Genomic DNA, 24666 nt, shown 5'->3' with positions numbered 1-24666 from the left:
TCGCCATCGAAGAATTCTCCTGAGTTTTTGTTGCTTCATATATATTTTTGTGCTTTTCCCGGTTTGACTCCGCGTTGAACAATTTTGGTTTTGAGAAAAATCATTATTTTGACATTTCGGCAAGGTCGCACTTGTCATTGTCAAGTCAGGTGGTAACGCTTCTTGCTGATGCTTGAAGTAGACTTCAAGCATCAGATATAGGCTGTGTGGTAGTTGGACGATAGACTGAGAAATCAGGACCGTACTCGCTTCGTTTCAAAAATCTTATTTGACTGAGTTAAAGAATACTGAGAATTAAAAAAAAACAAATTAATTCTATAAAAAAGGCCTGTATATATAAAATATCTAATATCTCATAAACACTTATATACAAAAAAAATGCAAGTAGTTTACTTTATATGACACGATAAATATATATACATAAAATACACGAGAAGATCATAACTGAAATGTACTGTACGTACAAGACTAAAAAAACAAATGAGCATTAAATCTGAGATATTTCTCGTTAATTAATACTAATCGCAATTCGTATCTAAATCGTCCTCATCCTCTAAATCATCTCCTATATTAATTATTATCACCGGTTCAATATCTTTCTGCAAATTGTCCACCGCAAACATTTTTTCTTCTACTTTCTTGACGTGATTCATATAATTTTGCCACTGCTCTTTAGATACGCGTTGGTAAGCTTCTTTTATCAACCGTTTTACCGTTTTTTCTTAAAATCGACGTTGTTTGAAGCCACATAACTTTTCACTTGACTCCACACCATCTCAATCGGGTTCATCTCCCAATGATAAGGCGACAGTCTCAAAATCTTAACGCCATATTTTTCCGCAATTGTTTTAATCTTGTACTTGTCGTATCCGTCTCTAAATACGGCCGCAGTAACCAGTAATTCACTTTTTAGCTAATCTTCCTCGAAGAAAATGTTCTTTTCGATTAGCCAATCCTTGATTTTCCTTTTGTTCCACAATTTTTTCGGGAATTCAAATTTGCGGGAGTGGTATGACGCGTTATCCAAAAAGACGTCGTTTTCTTTGTCTTTGGGCAAGTTTGTAATTAACGTGTTCCCAAATCATTCTTCATATAGATCCTCGTCCATTTTTTTGTGGTAATAGCGGTTCTCTTCTTGGCCAAGCAAGTTAATTCGGCCCATGCCATAAAATCAGTTACGCTTCCAGCAAGAAGAAGAACAAACCGAGGACCTCTTTGGGTTGGAGCTTTTAGTCCAGTAGAGAGCCCTTTTATGAAGGCATCTCGTGGATTCTTGATCTTAAAAGTACTCAGACAGAGCATGTCCATTGAAAGAAAAAACGTCCACAAATTAAGAAATGAACAGGGGCAAATCATTGAGGATAGAGTTCAAATTATGAACACGATAGAGAGTTTTTATAGACAACTATACAAAGAACAGCAATGTAACCGGAGTGGATCATTACCAAAGATAATCAATCAGGGATCTCAAATTTTACCGGACGTAACACCCAATGAAGTTCGAAGGTCAGTGCAAGAAATGAAAAACAATAAGTCCCCCGAAGGCGATGAAATAGTGGCAGATGCCTTGAAAGTGGCTGGAAAAAGATTATGGCAGGTTCTTGCCAAACTATTCACTAGATGTTTGCAAGAAGCAATAATACCAACCCAGTGGTATAACGCAGAAATTATCATACTTCAGAAAAAAGGGGATGCTACTGACCTCAGGAATTACAGGCCCATAAGTCTACTTTCACATATTTATAAACTATTTACAAAAATAATTACGAAACGACTAGAAAATAAATTGGAATTATTAATCAGTGTATTTTGCCAGTGTTAACTTACAATGCGGAAACGTTGACCATGACAAGGAAAACAGTTCAAAAAATCCGTGTGTATCAAAGGGCGATGGAGCGTGCTATGTTGGGCGTTTCACTACGAGACAAGATCCCAAATCGCCAGCTACGACAAATAACAGGAGTGGCTGATGCAGTAGAGAGAGTAGCAACACTGAAATGGAACTGGGCAGGTCACGTGGCTCGAATGACAGATAATAGATGGACAAAGCGGATACTGGAATGGAGACCAAGACATGATGCCTACCGAAGCAGAGGTCGTCCACCAACACGTTGGACTGACGATCTAAAACGTTGTCATAGGAATTGGATGCAAGAGGCACAATATCGAAATAGATGGAAAATTATGAGGGAGATCTATGTTCAGCAGTGGATAAGCGAAGATTGAAAAATGATGATATAGATATAACTTAAATTGTAGAAGTTAGTCGAAGAAATAAATTTGTAGCGTTAAGTAATAAATATTAATTATTAATTGTGTTTTTAGTGTTAGTGTTAGAAGTTTGCAGATAAATTAAAATAAGTGTAAATAAAACATAATGAAATATTAGAATAGTACAAAGAACATACACATACGCAAGGAAATCGTGGTTTGTAAACACGTTAGCTGTGGTCTCACAAACAACAGTTAGCCACACTTCCTGTCTACTGTATATCTGCAGCCAGAATATTCACTGTAATATATACTTTATAGTATATACTATATAGTACCTAATATTAATATTTTTGCGCCATTGGTTTTTAATAAGTACCTGGTCTATAAGACGCTTTCTGGCTTACCCGTAATCACCAGAGTAAAGATGTTTTTATATATCCTGAATATAATTAGTTCGACGACGGTCTCAAGAATACTTTCAAATAATTGTTTTATTACCTTCCGATAACTATTTTAAGCTACATAATTTGTATAATTTCTTCTTCTATATTTAGTAACAGATTAAAATCTTACCGAAGTACCAGTTGGACGTTGCAGAGTCGTGCTGTGTCATTACAATTATTAATAATTATTATATAATTACGCGTATAAGTAGTTGAGGATGGATTATACCGGTAAGAATTTTCAAAAACTTGAAACTTGAAACTTGAACAATCCATAAAAATTTTCTTAAATCTCCCAAATAATGTGTTGGAAGTTCTGGCTCACTAATTAAGGATTCCTTCGAAAAAGGTATATTTAAAGAGTGCCTAAAGACAGCCATTAATATTCCTCTTCATAAGGGTGGTGATAAATCTAATGTCTGCAACTATAGACCTATTGCCTTACTACCGGTCCTATCCAAAATTATTGAGAGACTTATAAAAGCCCGACTTATGTCCTTTCTCGTTGAAAAAAACATTTTATCACAAAGTCAGTTCGGCTTTTTATCTAATAAATGTACCAGCGATGCTATGTTTTCTGTACTACATGAGGTCTATCAAGCACTAGACAATAATCTTTATACCGCCACTGTTTTCTGTGACTATGCCAAAGCTTTTGTGTAAATCACGTAATCACGATGACATTAGGGGCTATGCTATGTTTTAGGATGTAGTGAAAAGGTGATGTTACGAGTTTAAAGGTAAAGGTTTAAGAAAATTGTCAATATGGCGGACGTCCCACAATTACTGTCACAACTTAAGAACATGTCACAAAAGCACACGATATCATTATAAAAGATCGGAGAATCATAACTAAAATGTTCGAGGTAGGAATGCATTGAAAGGATTAACTAAAAAAGATCAAGACCTAATTTGGGGCGTGGGCCAATGGTGATGATAAAAAGCAATCGTTTTCTGTTAATAAAAGTATAAAGTTTTTATGAAAAGTAGTTCTTGTAACAATCTGGGTTTACACAAACGCTGAAACCTATAATCAAGTAGATCATGTAATAAGATATACGAGGTATGGATCAGACATCATGGATTGTAGAAGTTTTCGAGGAACTGTTTTCACAATTTTAAGTGTGGAAGAGGAACCTGTGAAGATGAATACTGCGGAAGTCCCAAAATTATTGTCACAACTGAATAAAATGTCAGTAAAGTCCACGTTATCTTTATGAAAGACCGAAAAGCATCTTTACGTCAAATTGTACAGCAAACACGCTTTTCATTTCATGTAGTTCATTTCAAAATATTACATGTGATGTTTTAGCTATGAAAAAACTAATGCCAAGGTGGGTTCCCCGAAAGCTATATGATAGCTTTCGGGGAATCATAAAGCTATCATAGCTATATATTCAGCTAATTTGGCAGAATGCCAAAATTTTCCTATAGTTTTTTTTACAGAATTTTTTAATTTCTTTTTCGTATATTGTATACTGTTTTTCTTGCCAATTTAAGTGCAATGCTTCCCTCTAACACAAAGTTAAAATATTTTCAACTATTTGTGTAATATAAATAACTTCTAAATGCAAACAAAAAACAGCAAAAGATCCAACAAACTGACAGCTACAAGTAAACTAACCAGAAAGGTCACGAAACCAGAAAATCTGAAATGTCTTCAAGCATCTTTTTTGTATCTATCTCTTTTCAATGTACTGAGTCTAGAGCGTTCATAAAAATAACATGTGTCTTTATTGAACCCTTCATTACTACCCGAGGTACAGGTGTACCCCAGGCTGTCGTAAAAGTCCTGTAAATTTTTAAATTTTGGCAGCAAGCTAACACGCGCTCGTGTAATTTCTTGTTTTAACAGGTCAATTGTTATCTTGCAGTCGCTGAGTCATTAAGTGCTGTTGTTTAAAACGTGCGTTGATTTGGGGGTTCAGCTGTACCCCGAGTAGTATTACCATTATATTTTTACATCGATCCGAAAGTAGTATTTCGGTAAGTAATTTGTTTTATTGAGTTAGGGTTTTAAATGCGCTTTTTCTTACAGTATAAATATGGATAATAAGGCTTGCAGACCATTAACGCAAAAAGAGCTAGAGGAAATAATCGAGAATCTCTCAGATTTTGAGCCCGACGATCAAAATGATAGTTCTGAGGATGACCTAATAATAGACAATTATAGATCGGAATCTGGCGAAGGTTCTGATGATGATTATAGTCCGGAGTCTGACGAAGATTTCGACGATGATTATATACCGGAAAATAACTAAGATTCTGATGATGATTATGTTCCGGAGAATGACGAGGATTCCAACGATGATAATATGCAGCAGCAATGAAAGCAAGCCATGAAATTCCGTACGAATCTCTCTCAGCTACAAATAACGAAAACGACATTGCATATGTGCAAATTGAGGAAGTGATCAGTCAAAGAAATTTAGTGATTAATTTACCTGGAAATAAAGGAGTTGCTCGACAAGTAACTAGTGGAATTTCAGCATGGTTCCTGTTTTTCACTGATGATATTCTGAAAAATATTGTCGCTTTTACAACCAAGAAAATTAGATTACAACGAGAACGTTATGCAAGAGATTGACATGTTGACGAGGAGGAAGTGGCTAATACAACAATCAGGCCATACTATGTGAGAGATACGAATCTAATAGAAATCAAAGCATTATACGGACTTTATTACTACAGGGGTTCTAAATATGAATTCGGTAACATCGAAAGAACTTTTCAACAAAGAAACAGGAATTCCATTTTTTCGCGCTGTGATGAGTGAAGCTCGCTTTGCATTTCTTACAAATTGCCTCAGGTTTGACGACAGGGACAAAAAGGGACAGGTTAAAAGGAGCGTCGTAAAACAGATCGTTTTGCGCCAATGCGAGATATTTTTGAAGCAGTTATTTCCAAATGTAGCAAACTTTATACGCCTTCACAGTACTGCACGTTAGATGAACAGCTTATGAGTTTTCGAGACAGATGTCCGTTCAAAATGTATATACCCTTAAAACCCGATAAATACGGAATTAAAATGTTAGCATTATGTGATGCAAAAATTTTTGTCTTTTGAATGCTGAAGTGTATATCGGTAAAAATTCAACACCGGTAGGTGTCCCTGTAGCTGAATACTACACGTTGAGTCTAACAAAACCAATTCATGGGACATATCGTAACCTTACAACAGATAATTGGCTAACCTCAATCCGAACGGCAAGAAAGCTCTGTGATGATCATTCCGTTACATTAGTTGGAACCATGAAGAAAAATAAAGCTGAACCCTCAGTAACGTTCATCGAAAAAAGTAACAGAAACCCAAATTCAGCTATGTTTGCTTATAGTAAAAACTTAACACTGCTTTCGTATTGCCCTCCAAAAGCTAAGAAAAAAATTGTTGTCATGTTATCCACCAATCATCCTGAAGGAGACAAACCAAATTCTACAGTGCTTCCCGAAATAATTAATTTTTATAATCGATCCAAAATCGGAGTTGACACATTCGACCAGCTCGCGCATAGATATACCACTTCTCGAAAATCAAGACGCTGGCCTCTTAGAATTTTTTACAATTTATTAGACCTCGTTGGAATTAATTCCATAGTTCTATGTAAAGATAGCGATGCCAGAGAAAAGGAATTAATACCGAACAGAAGGTCATTCCTAAAAAAACTTAGTACCTATCTAAGTCCCTTGATGACAGCACGGCTCGGAATCCAAACTTTGTCAAAAGAACTCCGAGCTGTTATAGAAAAAAAATTGCATATCGACCCTGACGTACCTAATGTAGATCAAAGGCAAACTTCTTCCGGGAGATGAGGTTTTTGTACACGCAAACAAGACAGAAAATCGAGGATAACGTGCAAGTGCAAAAGTGCAACAACTAAAACTAATAATTAATAATTATGTTTAATAATGTGAAACCATTGTATACAACAACTTTGTACTTTTCTAAATATATTTGATTTTTTGCAAACACGTGTTTTAAATTTGGGATACACCTGTACCCCGGATAGTAAAATATGTCAATTGTTGATGGGTAGTAATGCAGGGTTTCACAGGCGATAGTTGGTTTGTCTTTAGTTTCATGCGTGGAAGACAATGATGCTAGATAAAAAGTATGTGTTTTATTTCGCCAGGTATTAATGACGCACGGGTAAAGAACCACTGACTCAACTGTAGCTATAATGTTACACTCTACATATGGGCAGGGACTTCCAGTAAGATTACATTAAGCTACAGGGCCATCTACAGTCGATTGGCTTGTTATACATCTTCCATTTATAACTTTCGTTCTCATACTCAGACTAGATTGATTTCCAACCACCCTCGTATGATCAGTTTTTAACTTAGATTAAATTTACCAAAGATTATAGACCAAGACAAGCAATATTAGCAGTAAAAATGTGTATAATAAATACCTAATCATCGATATAAATCATCTCTGTCAAACAATAGCCTACTTTTTTTAAATCGAAAACAACAAAAAACCGATTACCATAACCAGCCAATCAAGAATTACAAAATTCCTTCTGCCTAAGCGCCGGCTTATTTGTTTTTCCATTCATTAATTTTTTATCGGTATGAGTTGGTTGTTCTCAATGGCTTAGGTCAAGTTTAATATTATTCATTAAGAGGATTGACATTAGTTAAAAGTCTAATGAATATGCATAAGTTACAGTTTGTTTTAGAATAATTATGTATTTAAAACTACCGTTAGTAAGGTGGAGTAAAATATATTTTTTTGAAAAGTTATCTGTTAGAATTAATTAAAAGCAGAGATAGAATATCTCGAGAAAAAAAGTGATGAACGCTAACCTCTCCAGAAAGAAAACCCTTAGATTAGCGAGGAAATGAAGATAAAATTTTATGAAAAAAAGGAAGCTAAGATTGTCGTTAGGATAATTTATTTTCAAATTCAAATGGATTTTATACTAAATTTATGATAAGAGTAGGTAAAAACATTGACAGATTATCTGTGACAATTTAGTAGTTCATTTGTTAAAATGAAAAAACTTTTCAATTTGCTCCAGCAAAACTTTAATTTAATAATTTCACCAAAAAAGTGCAAATTGACGGCATAACGAAAAATGATAGACCAGTTGATGGAACTCTAACACTTCTACCAAACCACAAAAAGCTTAAAACAGTCAGACAGTCGAGAGATTTCTTCTTCTTCTTTTTTTGTAGACATGACTCTGTCTGTTTGTCAGTGTGACTCCAGTAAGTTGTCGTTCCATCCTTTTCGTGGTCTTCCTACTGATCGTCTTTCTATTGGGGAACCGTCTCTTGCCGTCTCTACTACTCCATTTATGGTCATTCGGCTTATATGATCGTTCCAATCTATTCTTCTATTTCTTATCCAGTTCCTAATGTTCTCCACCTTGCATCTACGTCCTATATCTGTACTTCTAGGTCTGTCCCATAGTCTCTTACCATCAATTTTTTCAATCATCAAGTGTTTCATCAAGTGTTTTCACCTCTGCTGTTTCTAACATTATTTTTGTCCTCCCATGGTGTTGTACCATCAATTTTTCTAAGTGTTTTCATATCTGCTGTTTCTAAAATCCTTTTTGTCCTCTCTGTGCCAGGTCGTGTTTCTGCCGCGTATGTCATTATTGGTCTGATGACTGTTTTGTAAATTCTGCCTTTCATTTCTTTCCCGATATTTTTATTTCTCCAAATTCTTTTATTCAGGCAGCCTGCGGCTCTGTTTGCTCTATTAACTTGATCTTCCACTTCAGTTTCGAGCTTTCCTTAACTAGACAATGTGGTGCCTAGATATTTAAACTCCATCACTTGTTTTATTATCTGACCTTCCAGTTCCAATTTACATCTTAGTAAATTGGCTGCTGTACAATAGAGGACTCATGGAATCTCCCTGTCTTATCCTATTGCCAGCTTCAGTAGGGTCGGCTAGTTCTTCTTCTACTTTTACTTTTATTGTATTGTTTTGGTAGATATTTTCGATGGTTTTGATTATTTCTAGAGGTATTTCTCTTGCACAATAAGTGGATAACGTCCTTTAATTTGACCCGACCAAATGCCTTCTTAAGATCCACGAAACATAGATATGCTGCTTTGTTGTATTCTAATGGTTTCTCTTGCACTTGCCTCATTATAAATATAGCGTCGGGGCATGGCCTTCCCGACCTAAAACCTTGTTGTTCTTCTGCTAGTGCGATAATTTCATTCAGCTTATTTATCATCACTTTTGTTGTTAATTTTAGTGTTATGTCTAATAAATTAATTACTTTTCGGGTCCGATTTTCTCTCCCTTTTTGAAGAGAGGAATTAGGATGCTTGATCTTTATTCTTGAGGAATTCTGTTTTGTTCTATTATTTTTTGGATTAGTTTTAATAGTTGTTTGGTCAGATCTGGTCCTCCTTACTCCGTATTTTGTACAGTCGAGAATGTTAGAAACAATTTCAGAGCAGTATATGGGAATCTCCCTTTCATTTCAAACTTTTTTCGAGATATTTCATCCTGCAACGTCCTATTGGAAGATAAAATCTTGTCCTGATTAGCACTTGTCTAATGTTCTTCCATAATCGTAAAAAAGTTTGTTCTAAAATGTATTTGGCTATGGCTCTATCATATCACATTTCATTGCTGAAAAATCCAATCCTTATATTACTTTGACTATTTTACTCTATTGTTCTTTTGTTTGGATGGCAAAAGTGGCTTTTTTAGTCTGCAACAAATTTCTCCCTCCTGTTTTATTCATTTTTTTTTACCAAATAACTTAATTTTTATGTACTAAATCCCAATTTGTGAGTCTCTCTGTGATATACGGATCTACGAACATCCAGCATTACTCTATAGAACATTTAGCTCAAGACAATTTGTGCGCCGATTTTTTTATAATGCTTCTTAATGCTCTTCTATCGAAGTCAGTAATTTTGCTGTTTTCCACATTGTTATCAAACTACATTTCTTACATTATGCCACAGAACAAATAACAATTAAAAGTGAAACTGTAACAAAACCATGAAGTGGAGATATCCAGGATTGGCTAGTATACCTGTTGAATACAAAGGATGTGGTGTTCGTGTGTATCAAGGTATAAAAAATGCTTATTAAAAGCTTAAAACTTTTAATTTAAAAAAGATCTTTTCGGAATTGAATCATTCCATCATCAGTTTAATAAAAAGTTGTTAAAAAACATTGTTTGGCCACAGAAAAACACTGGAAGGACATCAGTAACAAAAACAATCATCATGGAATTTACAAAGGTAAATGCAATAGACCGTTAACTTTGCTAATTAATAAAAACTAAAAATGGGGGCATCTAACATGACCCCTTGAAGCTGGTGAGATTTTGTCGACTTACATTACCTCTGATCCGTGCTGGAGTCTAGAGTTAACTGACCAGTTAACCCTAGAGGGGGTTCAGAAGGGGATCAGAAATTATGATTCAATTCCGAAAAGATCTTCTTTAAAATAAAAGTTTTAAGCTTTTAATAAGCATTTTTTATACCTTGATACACACGAACACCACATGCTTTGCAAATAACAATTGTTTTCTGTTCTGTGAATATGGCGTGATAATAGGACCTTTCATTAAAAAATAGAGTCAACCATTTTTTTCTAACAGACGTTTTGTAAACAAAAATGTTAGGTTATGTTAGTAATATAAATAATATAGATAATTATTATAAAAAATACCAACGAAAGTCTAGTTATTGAAAAAAAATCCACAATTAGCAAATCAATTTTTTAATCGATTACTATTTATTATATATTTATTATTATTTTTATATTATTTATTATTATAGGAACAACCAAGTGGTGTTGTTATGGAATATGTAAGAGTAATATTTCATTAAAGACAATACATATAGTTTATAAATTTTCTAAAGCCTTTATTTTCTTATTAACAATGTTTTTGTTAAATTGTCAAATTTGTCTGTACGAAAAACATGGCGGTTGATGAAAAGTCCCATTAGAGACCATGGATCGTATTTCTTAACTATTGCAAAAATATCTTCAAAAATCGATTTTTTGAAAATTAATAATAACTTTTTTATTCGCTTAAGAATCAGGATAATATCACATATTTAGCTTTAAAATTGTACTTTTCTTTTATTATTATTGAAAGAAAAGGTAATGAAATGATAAGCAACTTAAATGTATTATAAACATAAATAATATCTTTTAACAATAAATTAAAAAAAATGTTTATTTGAAAATCAAATCTATAGGTGTTAATTCTTCTTGAATTATGCTTATTATTTTTACAATTACTTTCTCTCAAAAACATTACAAATATAGTTTACACAAATTAATTGCTATAAATTTTTTATAATTTTAAATAAAAATTATGGAATTAATCTGTATATATAATTAACATACTACAATTTACATACTTAATTTTACCATTTTTATTTATAATTATACAAAGTTTATAACAATTAATTTCTTTAAAATATATTTCTGATGTCAAGAAAAGTATTGTAAAAATAATAAGCATAATTCAATCCTATGTTCTATACTATACTGCATACATATTTAAGTTGCTTATCATTTTATAACCTTTTCTACTAGTAATAATAATAATAAGAGAAAAGGAAAATTTTGCAAAATAAATATTTATTTTAAATTTGTTAAACAAATTACTCGATTAAATAAACAATTGACAAATTGAACTAATTAAATTTTTATAATCTATGCACTGAGATAGCCCAAATTAAAAAAAAACATCAATTTTTGTTGATTAGAACCGGAGATATTGCGACTTTCATAAATTTGAATTTATGAATTTAATTTTTGAAATAGTAAAATTGAGAATTAAAAAATAGTGCTAAATCGTGTTCTGAGGTTCGTAGGACATTGTATTTTTTTTTTAAATTCCTGTAAAAATGCCAAAATTGTTTTGAATAATCTGATCGCCCATGCTAAAACTCAAAGACATAATATGAAGGAACTACTTAGTGATAATGGTGGAGAATTCGACAATGAAGATGTCAGAATGATTTTAAGAGCACACGGAATCACTCAAAGAATAACCGCTCCGTACAAACCTGAGCAAAATGGTTTTAGTGAACGAGAAAATCGTACCATTGTTGAAATGGCCCGAACATATAGGTACTCTAATTCTGAAGTACAGTTTCATAAATCTTTATGGGCATAGCTAGTTGGTACAGCAATTTATGTCCTGAATCGAACAGTAAAGTTAACGGTGAAAGGGAAAAGTTCACATGAGCTATAGATATCTAAGAAACCTAGAATAAATCACCTAAGAATTATAGCTACGACCTGTTATGCACAGGTTTCAGTGCAAACAAGAAAGAAAATGTATAAAAAGACAATTAAAGGCTAAGGAAGAGAATAAGGTAATTTTGTCAAGAGATGTTAAATTTTTGGAAAAACTAACTGATTGTCAGGATCGAGTTCAATTGCCTCTACAAGATAATACTTCTCTATATATCCCAGAAAATTCTAAAAATGACAATGATGATATAGCTAGTTCTCAATTAGAACAAAATGAAATCGATGATGAAAGAATCTCACGAATAGTGAAGAAGATGATGATGAAGAATCTGTAAATGAAGATGAAGTCACAGAATAAGTAGGAAGATATAATCTAAGAAATCGTGGTCAAATTAAAAAGTCTTCACATCTCAGCCATAATTATATATTCGTAGCTAAAGCTCTTTATTTTATCAAAATACCTGAGACTGGCGAAGAAGCTTCAAACAGAAAAGAAAGATCAGACTTAATAAAAGAAAGGCTTTTACCAACGAGAAGCCATTGATTTGAAACATCCAGTCCAATGGCTAGACTTTCCACTGTAAGATCAATTTTGAGCATTGCAACAAATGAAAACATGTTTTTGCAACAGTTGTTGTTTCGACTGCATTTCTTTACGGAGAGTTAAAAGAGAAAATCTTCATGAAACAACCAAATGGTTACAGTCAGAGTCAAGACATAGTTTGAAAATTGATCAGAAGTCTGTATGGCTTAAAACAATCACCGCGCTGCTGGTATGCAAGATTCAATAAATTTTTACAAAAACTATGATATAAAACAAGTGGGGCACTAGTCGTAACACCAATAGAGAAGACTTTCAATAGTGATGTTAAATCAGGGAAAGACACCCAACACACGTTTCCTTATAAAGAAGCAGTGGGTGCACTTATCTATTTAATGGTTTGTTCCAGACCCGAACTGCATTCAGAATTTTAGAAAATCGTTCAGATGAAGATATAGTAAGACTGAAAAGAGGTGTCACATCAACTCATAGTGATTTTGGAGGTTGTACTGCTACAAAAAGATCAATCACTGGAGCTGTAATGATATATGCTGGGGAATAGTTTTCTGAATTAGTCAGAGACAAAGTATGGTTGCCAAATCCACTACGGAAGTAGAAATTGTTGCTGCAAATGAAGCTACAATAGAAATGTTGTGGATTACAAGACATTTTAAATCTGTAATTAATTTTAAGCAAGTACCAGATTTGGAAATTAATAATACAGCAAGAATTAAGTTAGGAGAAAATTTTCAATGTCATCGTAGAACGAAACACATTGAAATAAAACATTTTTATAAGGGAAAAGTTGCAGAAGGCAAGTTAAACATACGACAAATTTTCACTAAACAACAAGTTGCAGATGTAATGACCAAACCTCTAACAAAAAGAAGATTTCAGATCCTTCTTTCAACGATGGGACCGATGTAGATGCGAAAAACCTTTTAATAAGGGAAAGTGTTGAAATTTAGTATTAATAGAGTTTTTTATTCTAATGTCACTGTTAAGTTAGTGTGATATATGACAGTTTTGTAAGTCAAATAATTTTAATAACAACATCACTATTGAAAAATACACATTTACTATTTCATCTTCAATAAATATATAATTCACAAAAACTTTTTAAACAAATTTTTTAATTTTTAATGTTTTCTGTGCCCATTTTCAAACCACACATAGGTATACCATGAGACTTGTATATGTTGGATTCATCATTGGATTCATCTACGAAAGGAAACGTAATTTGTTGCATTTTTGATATTGTTGCATATATTAACAGAGCTTATAAAACATTTGATTTTTTTTCTATTGCATTTTATTGAAGATTCCATGCAATGGTTAGAGCCAACCTTCGTTAGTGGAGACGGCACTAGAAGAAGAAGAACATTCCATGTCAATTAACTTAAAAACCAACAAAAACATGCAGTATAAACATACAACTGTGATTTTAATAGTTGGGCCAACTGAAATGACCGTTTGTGAATTCTTGTAAATTGATCCTCTTAAGATAGAGGAAATGAAGAACTTTCGATAAAAAAAAACGATCGATTTGATTTCTGTCGTCATAATAAATAACTGGCTATAAAATATGCAAACTGTCGATGTTCTATATTTAGCCGCAAAATAAATTTGTTTAACGGTATCTCTTCAGCTAACTAGAAGACGTTAAGAGTACCGTTTAAGAGTAGCCGAGTACTAATCTAGACAAATTAGACAAATATTTTCGTACTTACATTCAGTTCATTATTAAAAATTAAATTATTAATTTGCGTGAAACTTTTTCAGACTCTAAAATCATCAAAGTGGGTTTGTTGACTTGGTAACTGTGAATTCATTTTTTATTTACAAAACCTCTTTCCGCTATTATAGGATCATTTCAAGAACATTTAAGCGTTCAAAAGTATGCATTAATAAAAAAATCAATTAACTACTAAAATATTGTAAATAAGATAAACGAAGATTATCAGAGGAGATTAACGATGGAACTGGAAAAATTTGGGGACTAAATACGACAAAAACGAAGAAAGGCATATATTTAAAACGTGCAGTATATAGAGATCCACGCGGGACATCCCGCCCCCACTATGTCCCGCATGTTGTCCCGCGGGACGGGATTGTACTGGCACACTTTGTTCCGCAAGAATTCCCGCATATCTCGTAAAAAGCGCACTTTTATTGTTATCGGAATGATTCGGTAATTATTGGAATGATTCGGCGTCGTCTGCATAACATAATATTTGGCACAATCGTTATTAAGAAAATTTGATTCTAATTAAAAATTAATTAAAAAAACATATAGCCCAGTCTGGTTAAAAAAAGGTCGAAAATTTTTTCTGGCAGTCAGTTTCAGCTTACAAGAACAAACAGCTTAACAAATGAACCAAATGTTCAAAATTATAGGATTTGGTGACCAATATAGCCTGAGGATAATTTAAATTCTGAAAAGTTTTTGGACTTGCTACAAGAAGAGATTTTACCCATATTTGTAAATGTAAGGGCAAATGAAAAAGAAATTAGATTTTAAATGGATGGGTGCTCTGAGCACAATAGTCGGAAGGTTAAGGAATTTCTTAAAAACTATTGAAGCATTTAAAAGGCGAATTAATGAAGAGTTCACAAAAATAACGCCTCACGTTCTGGATAATGTTAGACGAGAATTTTACAATCGATTAGGATACTGCTTAGTACAAAATGGCGGATTGTTTGAACATTTGTTATAGTTTTATAAAGGTAAAAGAAATAATAAATTAGACTTACTCACAATCAATTTAATTTAACTTATCAGACGACCGGTTTCGCTTTCTACAATATGCAAAGCATCTTCAGGTCACGATACAAAGTTAAATAAATGATGCCGGTACTCTATTAATTGATGGTTGAAAGAACATGGTTCAAACTATCTTGTATTGTTGATTGGAGAACTCAAGTCAACTATTGTAATTGTTTAACAGTAAACGGGGAAGTTCTTGAGGAGACAGATTTTATTGTCTCACAACTGTCACCTTCCAAAACAAAACAAAAATCTCAATAAATAACACACATTTCATAAATATATCTCCAGAATAAATATAAATAACCTTAAAGAACTTAATGGTATAGAACATTACTTTCATCAAACAAACAATTACATTTACCTATCTCTACTTCATTGGATAAAATCTGTCTCCTCAAGAACTTCCCCGTTTACTGTTAAACAATTACAATAGTTGACTTGAGTTCTCCAATCAACAATACAAGATAGTTTGAACCATGTTCTTTCAACCATCAATTAATAGAGTATCGGCATCATTTATTTAACTTTGTATCGTGACCTGAAGATGCTTTGCATATTGTAGAAAGCGAAACCGGTCGTCTGATTAGTTAAATTAAATTGATTGTGAGTAAGTCTAATTTATTATTTCTTTTACCTTTTGAAATGGACTCACACAAGCAACACATTCATGATTATAGTTTTATGTTTAAAAATTATCAAAAATTGTTTTTATTCTTTAAATAATAAAAATGTAGAGTTACTAGGCATCACGGTCCCAGTATTTTCAAACTTTTTAAAACTCCTTTCAATTGTTATATAACCTGAAATTGGTCTAATAGAAACGCTAAATAAAGATCTGACAGTGCTTGCACTATTGCCTGAATAAAACATTATTGCTGATTTTTTCCTTAGCTGAATACATTTCACTAACTTTAATAATTATTAAACACTAAATCATAAAATAAAATTATTGACTGAAAAAACGCAACCCGTTATACACATTCTGCGCCACGTGCGGCCTAACTTTTACAACAATAGTCTGGCAAATGTATTCTATTTTTGCAAAATTTTGGAATGTGCTTAATTCGTAGAACAATTTTAACATCTGTTTCAATACAGATTTCTGTCCTCTACAAATTTTATTTCAAAATATTATTGTACTAAAAATCTACTACAAATTAATAAAAAGTAAGGAAGCCGAAATTATCAATGAGCCGGATCAAATAGTGGAGAGATGGGCGGAGAATTTTGCTGAGAAATTAAATATAGGCAACCGAGAAGTGACTGACATAAATGACCACAGTGGAGACGTAGACGATGAGAGGGAGAAAAATAATATACCAACAGAAGAAGTTGCCAAGGCAATATAAAGGTTAAAAAACAACAAATCCCCTGGAGAAAATGGTATACCCCCTGAGCTGTTTAAGTATGTAAGTAGCGCGCAAACGCACTAAAAAATACATAATAAAACTTGTTGTATCTATTTGGAGAGAGGGAAAACTCCCAGACAGTTGGAATGTAGGTATCATAATACCTATTCACAAGAAAGGGGATCCACTAATATGTGACAACTATCGAGGCGTTACCCTCTTAAAAACGGCTTACAAAGTACTGGCTTATATACTTTATGATCGTTTACTAGTATATACTGAGGAAAAAATAGGCAAATACCAATGTGGATTCCGAAAATAAAGGTCAACAATTGATCAGATTTTCCTTCTCAGACAAACCTCAGAAAAGACATATGAATATGGAATCGGTACCCACCACCTCTTCATAGATTTTAAAAGCGCTTATGAAAGTGTAGCAGAAGCGCACTTTAAAATGCCATGGCAGAACTAGATATTCCGTCGCATCTATTAAGATTGGTAAAGGCAACTCTTTCGAAAGTTGGGTGCAAAGTCAAGGTACAAAACAGAGTGTCAAGGTCTTTTCAAACACATACTGGATTACGCCAGGGAGACAGTCTATCGTGCCCATTGTTTAACATCGCGCTAGAAGGAGCCATAGAGAAATGATCATCAATCAAAGTGTACAGATATTGACCTACGCAGATGACATTGACATAGTAACACGGACAAAAAGAGACCTGATACAGGCTTTTGAAACATTAGAAAAAGCCGCAAAGACAATGGGACTGCAGGTCAACGTATCCAAAACCAAATACATGAAGGTCATGAACAGCACACAAATAGCGGCACCACAAGATCTGGTGACAGAAGCACACACATTCGAAGGGGTCTCGGAGTTTATATATCTTGAAACACAACTAAATAACAGCAAACTAGTAAGCGTAGAAATTAAGAGAAGAATATACCTGGCGAACAGAGCTTACTTTGGACTAAAGCAACTCTTAAACATCACCCATAATCAACAGAAAACCCAAGATACTAATATATGAAACTCTTATTAATCCTGTCCTGACATACGCGTCAGAAACATGGACTGTGGTAAAAAGCGACGAAGAACTGTTAGGCCGCTTTGAAAGAAGAATACTTGGGCACATATACGGAGGAGTACAAGAAAGCGGGATATGGCGTAGGCGCTACAATTTTGAGTTGTATCAATGCTATGAAAAATGCAACATCGTCCGGTCTATTAAAATTAATAGACTAAGGTGGCTAGGACACCTTGAAAGAATGGACACTGGAGACCCCCAAAGACAGATATTACATCAAGAGCCAGTAGGAACCAGGAAGAGAGACAGGCCAAGATCTAGATTTAAAACAAAAGTCGAAGATGACTTGAACAATCTAGGGGTCAGAAATTGGAAAGCCAGGGCGAAAGATAGGGGGGAATGGAGACTAATTCTTGTACAGGTCAAGACCCACACAGGGTTGTAGAGCCAAAGATGATGATGATGATAATGATGATGATGATGACAAATAATATTTCATGAATTTTGAAGTAAAATAATTAGGGAAGCACAAATTTAACAGTTTAGCATTTTCCATTGAGTTTCCTGGACTATTGACGGAGTATTTACATTACAATAGATAACACAAATACCCTGAGTCAATATTTGTTATCTATTCATATTACATACTGTTTCTATTAACTGTCTCTAAACATAATCAAAACATTTAAAAATTTGATATCATTTAAATTATAAGACTTGTTTTGTACATACCTATATTAAAAAATGTTATCGACTGACTAAGTAAAAACTTATCAACAACGACGGATATGAGGCAAATCCGTATCTGTGTAAGTGCTTTTCACGGATGCCTTTAACAAAAGAATATTTTTGATAAACATGTTGTAAAGAATAAGACGATAACACTCGGCGTCTTGACATTAGCCATCCTCTAGCCAGGCGCCACTGGTGACGCTACCAAAACAATGTCGGCACCAATGATTCTACCATCGATACATTATTATTACCCCGAGTATAAAAATGTTTCAAGCACTTATTTGCGAGGGTATAATCTTCTGTTGTTATGATTCTAAAGTCCTTGGATCGAACCACTTGTTAGTTGTTTCTTTCGAAGGAAAAATATACCATTGTATTGAGTGATTATTACCGGTATTTTATGAAATAAAATTAAAAAAAAAATAAAATAATTGAAATTCTTTATTTATAACTGACAATTAGTAGTGCAAGCAATAAGTAATACTCCCTTTTTTTATATTTTAAAAGCTTTTATTACTAATAAAACTAATATTAAAAAAATTTTTATATTAGTTTTGAGTTTCTTGAACCGTACTATATTTAATATAAAATTAGTATTTCTTGGGTTTAGGTTCAATAAAATATATATTACATGTGGAAATAGATTTTATTTTCCATAGCAATCAACGTTTCGGCAGGAAACCCTTGCCTTTGTCAAGATTCTAAAATGTACATGTATAAAGACAAACAGTTATTGTAAAATATGTATATATATATATATATATATATATATATATATATATATATATATATATATATATATACAGTAGACTCCCTCTATATCGAGAACTGAAATGGCAGACTAATTACCTCGTTATAAGCGGATATGAATATGTAGTTTTCTAAAACATTAACTTTCTATAGTGAAGCCATTCGGAGCAATATAAGATGCTAATAAATATTGTTTGAATGGCGTTTTTAAAACAAAGTTGTTTACTTTTATTGTCAATGAAATGCATTAAAACAAAAAAGAGTTGTTTACTTTTACTGTCAATGATATATGTTAAAACAAAAAATCTGTATTCTGTAAATATGTATAAAGCGTATAAAGTTATTTTGTCATTTTTGACTGCTTAAAATTGTCCAGTATTCTATCTATCATATTTTCTAAAGATGTGAAACAGTTTTATGCTTCTTCATTTGCGTTTTGTCCTTGGATAAAGTTTCTGACAACCTTTAAAACACTTTCCACATCTTGTCTATTAGGACCCATATTATTAGGTGTGAATGGTCAACCCAATACAATGACACTTGTGAATCATAAATTTTACATTTCCGACTAAGAATCATAAATTGTAAGAAGTTTATTGCGGGCGGCCCGCAGTTAAAAAGGGTATTTATTTATAGCTACGGCCGGGCAAGACGTTTTGCAATCTTATTTTCTCTCGTTATAAGCAAATTTACCTCGCTATAAAGGGTTATAGTTCAATAGAAATTTCACGGGACATCTAATGTATCTCGTTATAAGCGAAACCTCGTAATAACCGTGTTCGTTATAAAGGGAGTATACTGTATATATATATATATATATATATATATATATATATACATATACATATATATATATATATATATATATATATATATATATATATATATATATATATATATATATAATATATATATATGACTTACCAGAACGTAAAACGGGATACAAACATTAATGAACTGACAAATAAAAGTTGATATCTGACATCTCATGGTTTACTGTCATTAGTATATAATCATTTTTATATGAGCGTATCATTGATGTTTTCGAAAAAGGTAAAAGTGGAAATATGTTATGACTTTAAGAGCTTTTTATGGTGTTATATTCATTATTATTTAAATCAGATTAAAATATATTTTATTTAGGTTTTGTGTATCTTTTTTGTCATTTATTGCGTTGGTATTTCTTTTTATTTCTATTGGTTCGTATATCTTCCTCTTCTTTTTGTTTTGTTCTGTTTTTAAATGTTTTGATGTTTTCAAAATCAAATTTATGCTTTTTTCTCACTTTCATGTTTTGTGAGCGCAGTGACGTTGTTCTTGTCATATTTGTGAGAACGAATTCTGGATTGAAGCAGTTGACTAGTTTGACCGATATAGACACCTTCACAGTTAATACATGGTATCTCGTAAACAACATGTGATTTTTTAAGTTTTGGAGTTTGTGTTTTTAGTTTTGTGAAATATTTATTTAAAAGGTTGTTGCCTTTGTGGGCCACTGTTATATTATGTTTGGCTAAAAGATTTGTTAATTGTTCGGATAAACCTTTTATATATGGAAGAGTTGTGTAATTAGTTTTGATACTGTTGGGTTTGTTGTTATTTGTGTTGTTATAAAATTTATTAAGTCTTGATTTGAAAATAGTTTCCATTAGATGTTCGGAATATACATTCTTTAGAACGGCATTTTTTGCTTTTTTTATTGCAGTTGTTCTGTATTTTGGATCTGTTAATTGTATAGATTTATCTGCAAGACTTATAATTACAGACTTCTTATGGGAAAATGGATGATAAGAATTGTAGTTAAGATATCGTGAAGACCATGTTTCTTTTGTAAACTACATGGTTTTTACTGTACTGTTTATGCGATGTAAGGTGATATCCAGAAAATTTATTTTATTATTTTGTTCAATTTTTATAGTAAAATTTAGTTTTGGATGGTAGCTGTTGAAAATATCTAAAATTTCGGTTATTTTATTTGTTAGAATAGCACAGATACAGTCATCGATATAGCGGTAGAAGAATGGTATATTAAAATCTAAATGACTCATGACAGATTCTTCCAAGTCTTGCAAGAATTCCAATCATCTGTAGAGTTAACGTTAAACTCAACATACTTTTTATATAACGACGAAATATACCAACAAATGGATGGATGTGCAATGGGCAAGTATTTCTAGTGTCATTGCCCAACTGGTTCTGGAATTGCTCTGTCAGTAAGACTGAATACAACACTTCTTTTATGGGTTATAGGTGCGTTGGTATTAAAATTTTATCTTCTGGACCAAACATCTTTTGTAAACCAGTTAGGTAGTTGTTCTTAGTCGGTTATTGTTGTTATACCCTAAACTTAAGCCAAGAAAAGTAATTTTCTTGTTTTTTTTTTTAGTTCGTAAGTAAATTGAATGTTATTGAACATTTGAAGAGTATAATCGATTTCATGATCCGGAATGCAGTGTAAGCAATCATCGACATATTGTTTGTAGAAATGTATGTTGTATTTTGGTTTTTATTTTTCTTAGGAGAAAGTTAGCCTCTTCAAGGCTACTTGGAGAACTTTGTTAATAAACATGTGAGAAAAGTTATAATTTTTAGGAACAACTGTGCCAGGCAAAATAAGAACATAAACGTTGTTTTGTCTAACCTTCGCCACATTTATGCAAATCGCTTTGATCTTATTAAGCACGTTTTTTTAATGTCAGGACATTAGGTGATGGGATTTGATCGAGATTTTATTTCAGTTAAATTAAAGATCAAGGTAGAAGTAGAAATTAGGAGGGGAGTTAGACAGGGATGTGTTCTGTCGCCTCTGCTGTTTAATCTTTACTCCGAGTTTCTATTTAAAAAAGTATTGGAGAATTCCAAGGATGGAGTCAATGTGAATGGCGTAAATATCAACAGTATCAGATACAGTATCAGATCAGTATCGACCTGTGAGCAATTTGGTATGAAAATAAACATTAAAAAAACCAAAGTGATGTCAATCCGAAAAAACCAAAACGTACCTCAACCTTGCACAATAAATGGGCACATTTTAGAACAGTTCAATAGATTTAAGTACCTGGGATGTTGGATCGATAGCAGCCTAAATCCTGATCTAGAAATAAGATCGAGAATAGAACAGGCCAGAAAATCTTTCGAAAAAATAAAAAAACTGCTCTGTGATTCTCGAATAAAACTCGAAATTCGACTACGTTTATCAAAATGCTACGTCTGGTCGACTCTTCTATATGCAGTTGAAATGTGGACCCTTAAAACATCAACCGTAAATAAATTGGAGGCCTTTGAAATGTGGATCTACCGGAGAATACTCAAAATTTCATGGACATCGCATACCTCAAACGAAGAAGTGCTGCATAGAATAGGCAAGGAAAGAGAACTTTTTAACACAGTAAAAGTTAGAAAAACATCATACCTAGGCCACATACTGAGAAATAATAAGTACCAATATGCCCAACTTATAGTGAAAGGAAAAATCGAGGGAAAGAGAGGCCTAGGAAGGAAAAGACTATCGTGGCTCAGAAACATCCGACAATGGACAGGGCTAAATTTTGAATAGCTAATAAGAACAGCTGAAGATAAAGAAGAGTTTAAAATTGTAGTAGCCAACCTCCATTGAGGAGAGGGCACTTTAAGAAGAAAGATCAAGGACTATGAGGTATTTTCTAAAGAATACTATATCCATTTCATTACACACACTAAAAAAAGAACAAATTCCAAGTTCTTAATCTCACGAGGGAAATGGTTATCATTATTATAACACTGATATTCTGTCTGAGAATTGGAAGACTTCTGAGCAGGATCAGTCGTTTTTTACAGCTTTATCTATTTCTTTCTATATACTTATACTATAAGTACTATATATTATATTCTACACTTATATTTAGCCACTTTAGCTTATGGTGTTGTAAACCTTTCCTGGTTTGCATATGCTTGTTATATTCCATGTACCTATTTTTCTTTGTTTGGAAAATTTATTCGTGCTTCTAGTTGATCGGGAGATTTTTTTTTTATTGTATAATGGCTTTGGCATAGCCAATTAGCCAGATCGGGAGATTCTTAGCACCCCTGTTCCTTTAATGAGCGTCTATACTAGAAGGCGTTGTATTTATTAGCCATTTTCATGACTGTTTCTTGGGAAAGTTAGGCTCTAATAGAAACAAGAGTTACAAGAGAGGTTGAAAGTCATTTCACTCAAGGCAAGTTGACAAAGAGTAAAATGTGAAGGTCCCTATGATCTGTCATGTATGTTTCTTGAACATATCAGTATTGATACACTTTGTGTTCCCGCTCATATCTCGGGATGTTGACTACAGACTGTATGGCTTGTCCAGTATGCCATTACATGAAGGATAAGGTGCCAACCATTTTTATAATATAAATATCCCAATTCCATGGCCTGATCTTAAACACTTCCTGGGTACACCTTTCCACTATATAGTGCCAACAATTTTCACTCTTAGATTCTTTCGAAACAGGTCTACTAGTGGCATTGTTTTTATTATAAAACAAATCATTTAAAAATCAAGAGAATTTTTTCTAGATTTAAAGCAAAAGTTTCTGAGAAAATCGTGTTGAATATACAAGAAAATTTAGAAAACATATTGGAAAAGTTTTTTGCGTCTTATATCAGTATTTATTATGTTAATCAAATAATATTGGTTTTATTAACAACCAGGGATTTTCTGTTTTTTAGAAAAACCCCACAGAAAGATATTTAAGATGTAGTTATTCAAACATTAATTTTTTGTACATAGTTCGTTTCATGTAATGTCGGAATTTTTGCGGTGTTTCTAAGATGTTACTAGATTACTTTCTTTATATATGCTGTTTTTTCATTGTTAATTTCTCGTCAGATTTCGAGTCTTCTTACCGGTATATGAGCATGTATGGGAACTATTAGAGTAGGTTTTTGGTCTTTTTAGAGTAGGATTATTTCTCGACATTTTCTGGTCTCAGCAGCTATGCCATTACTATAAGAAGCACAATATTTTCCAGATTTGGCAGCAACCCACATTAATTCTCTTAAAATATTTACAATGGCAAATACTACAATACTCAATGGCCTCCCAGTCACTGGTAGGACAGAAAAGAAATGGCAAGAGAACTTCAAGAATCATAGGGAGAAATACTTATAAAATGTACTTATAAACCATAGCGGTAAAAAAATAACACCTACCACCAATACAAATATAGCGCGAAGAAAAGTGTAGAAAAACGTAAAAACGTTAAAAATAGAAAAAATCCTATTAATGAATATTAAAATCTAAACAAAATAAAGCAACGCACTTCTTATATAAAAAAACTTTACAATGGGACAGTATTTTATACCTACAGAAATAAAAGCAGAAGAAAGTAATGATGGTAATATGGAAATCACAAAATACGCAATTAGGGATATCCTATGATATAAATAAGCAACTAGGGATAATTAAAAAACAAGACAGCTCCAGACCCCAATAGCATATTCAATGAACTCTTAAAATGTGGTGGGGAAATAATTGGGAAGTAATTGGGAAATAATAAAAAGCATTGGGGTCCTTTTTTTTAATAAATTTTAAATAGTACCTGACCGGTGGAGGATTAAAATTACAATACCAATATGCAATAATGAGAATCCTAATAATTATAGCA

At 32.8% G+C, this 24666-nt stretch overlaps 1 protein-coding gene across 1 annotated transcript in view; it reads left to right on the top strand.

Moving 5' to 3' along the window:
- The window catches only part of LOC140431198 (serine/threonine-protein kinase S6KL-like), a 277715-nt gene that overhangs the window by 163707 nt on the left and 89342 nt on the right, over positions 1-24666 (top strand). The window lies entirely within an intron of this gene.

The sequence above is a fragment of the Diabrotica undecimpunctata genome, unplaced genomic scaffold, assembly GCF_040954645.1.
Source record: "Diabrotica undecimpunctata isolate CICGRU unplaced genomic scaffold, icDiaUnde3 ctg00000593.1, whole genome shotgun sequence".
In the NCBI taxonomy this organism is placed as follows: domain Eukaryota; kingdom Metazoa; phylum Arthropoda; class Insecta; order Coleoptera; family Chrysomelidae; genus Diabrotica; species Diabrotica undecimpunctata.
This window is presented reverse-complemented; position numbering and strand designations above follow the sequence as displayed.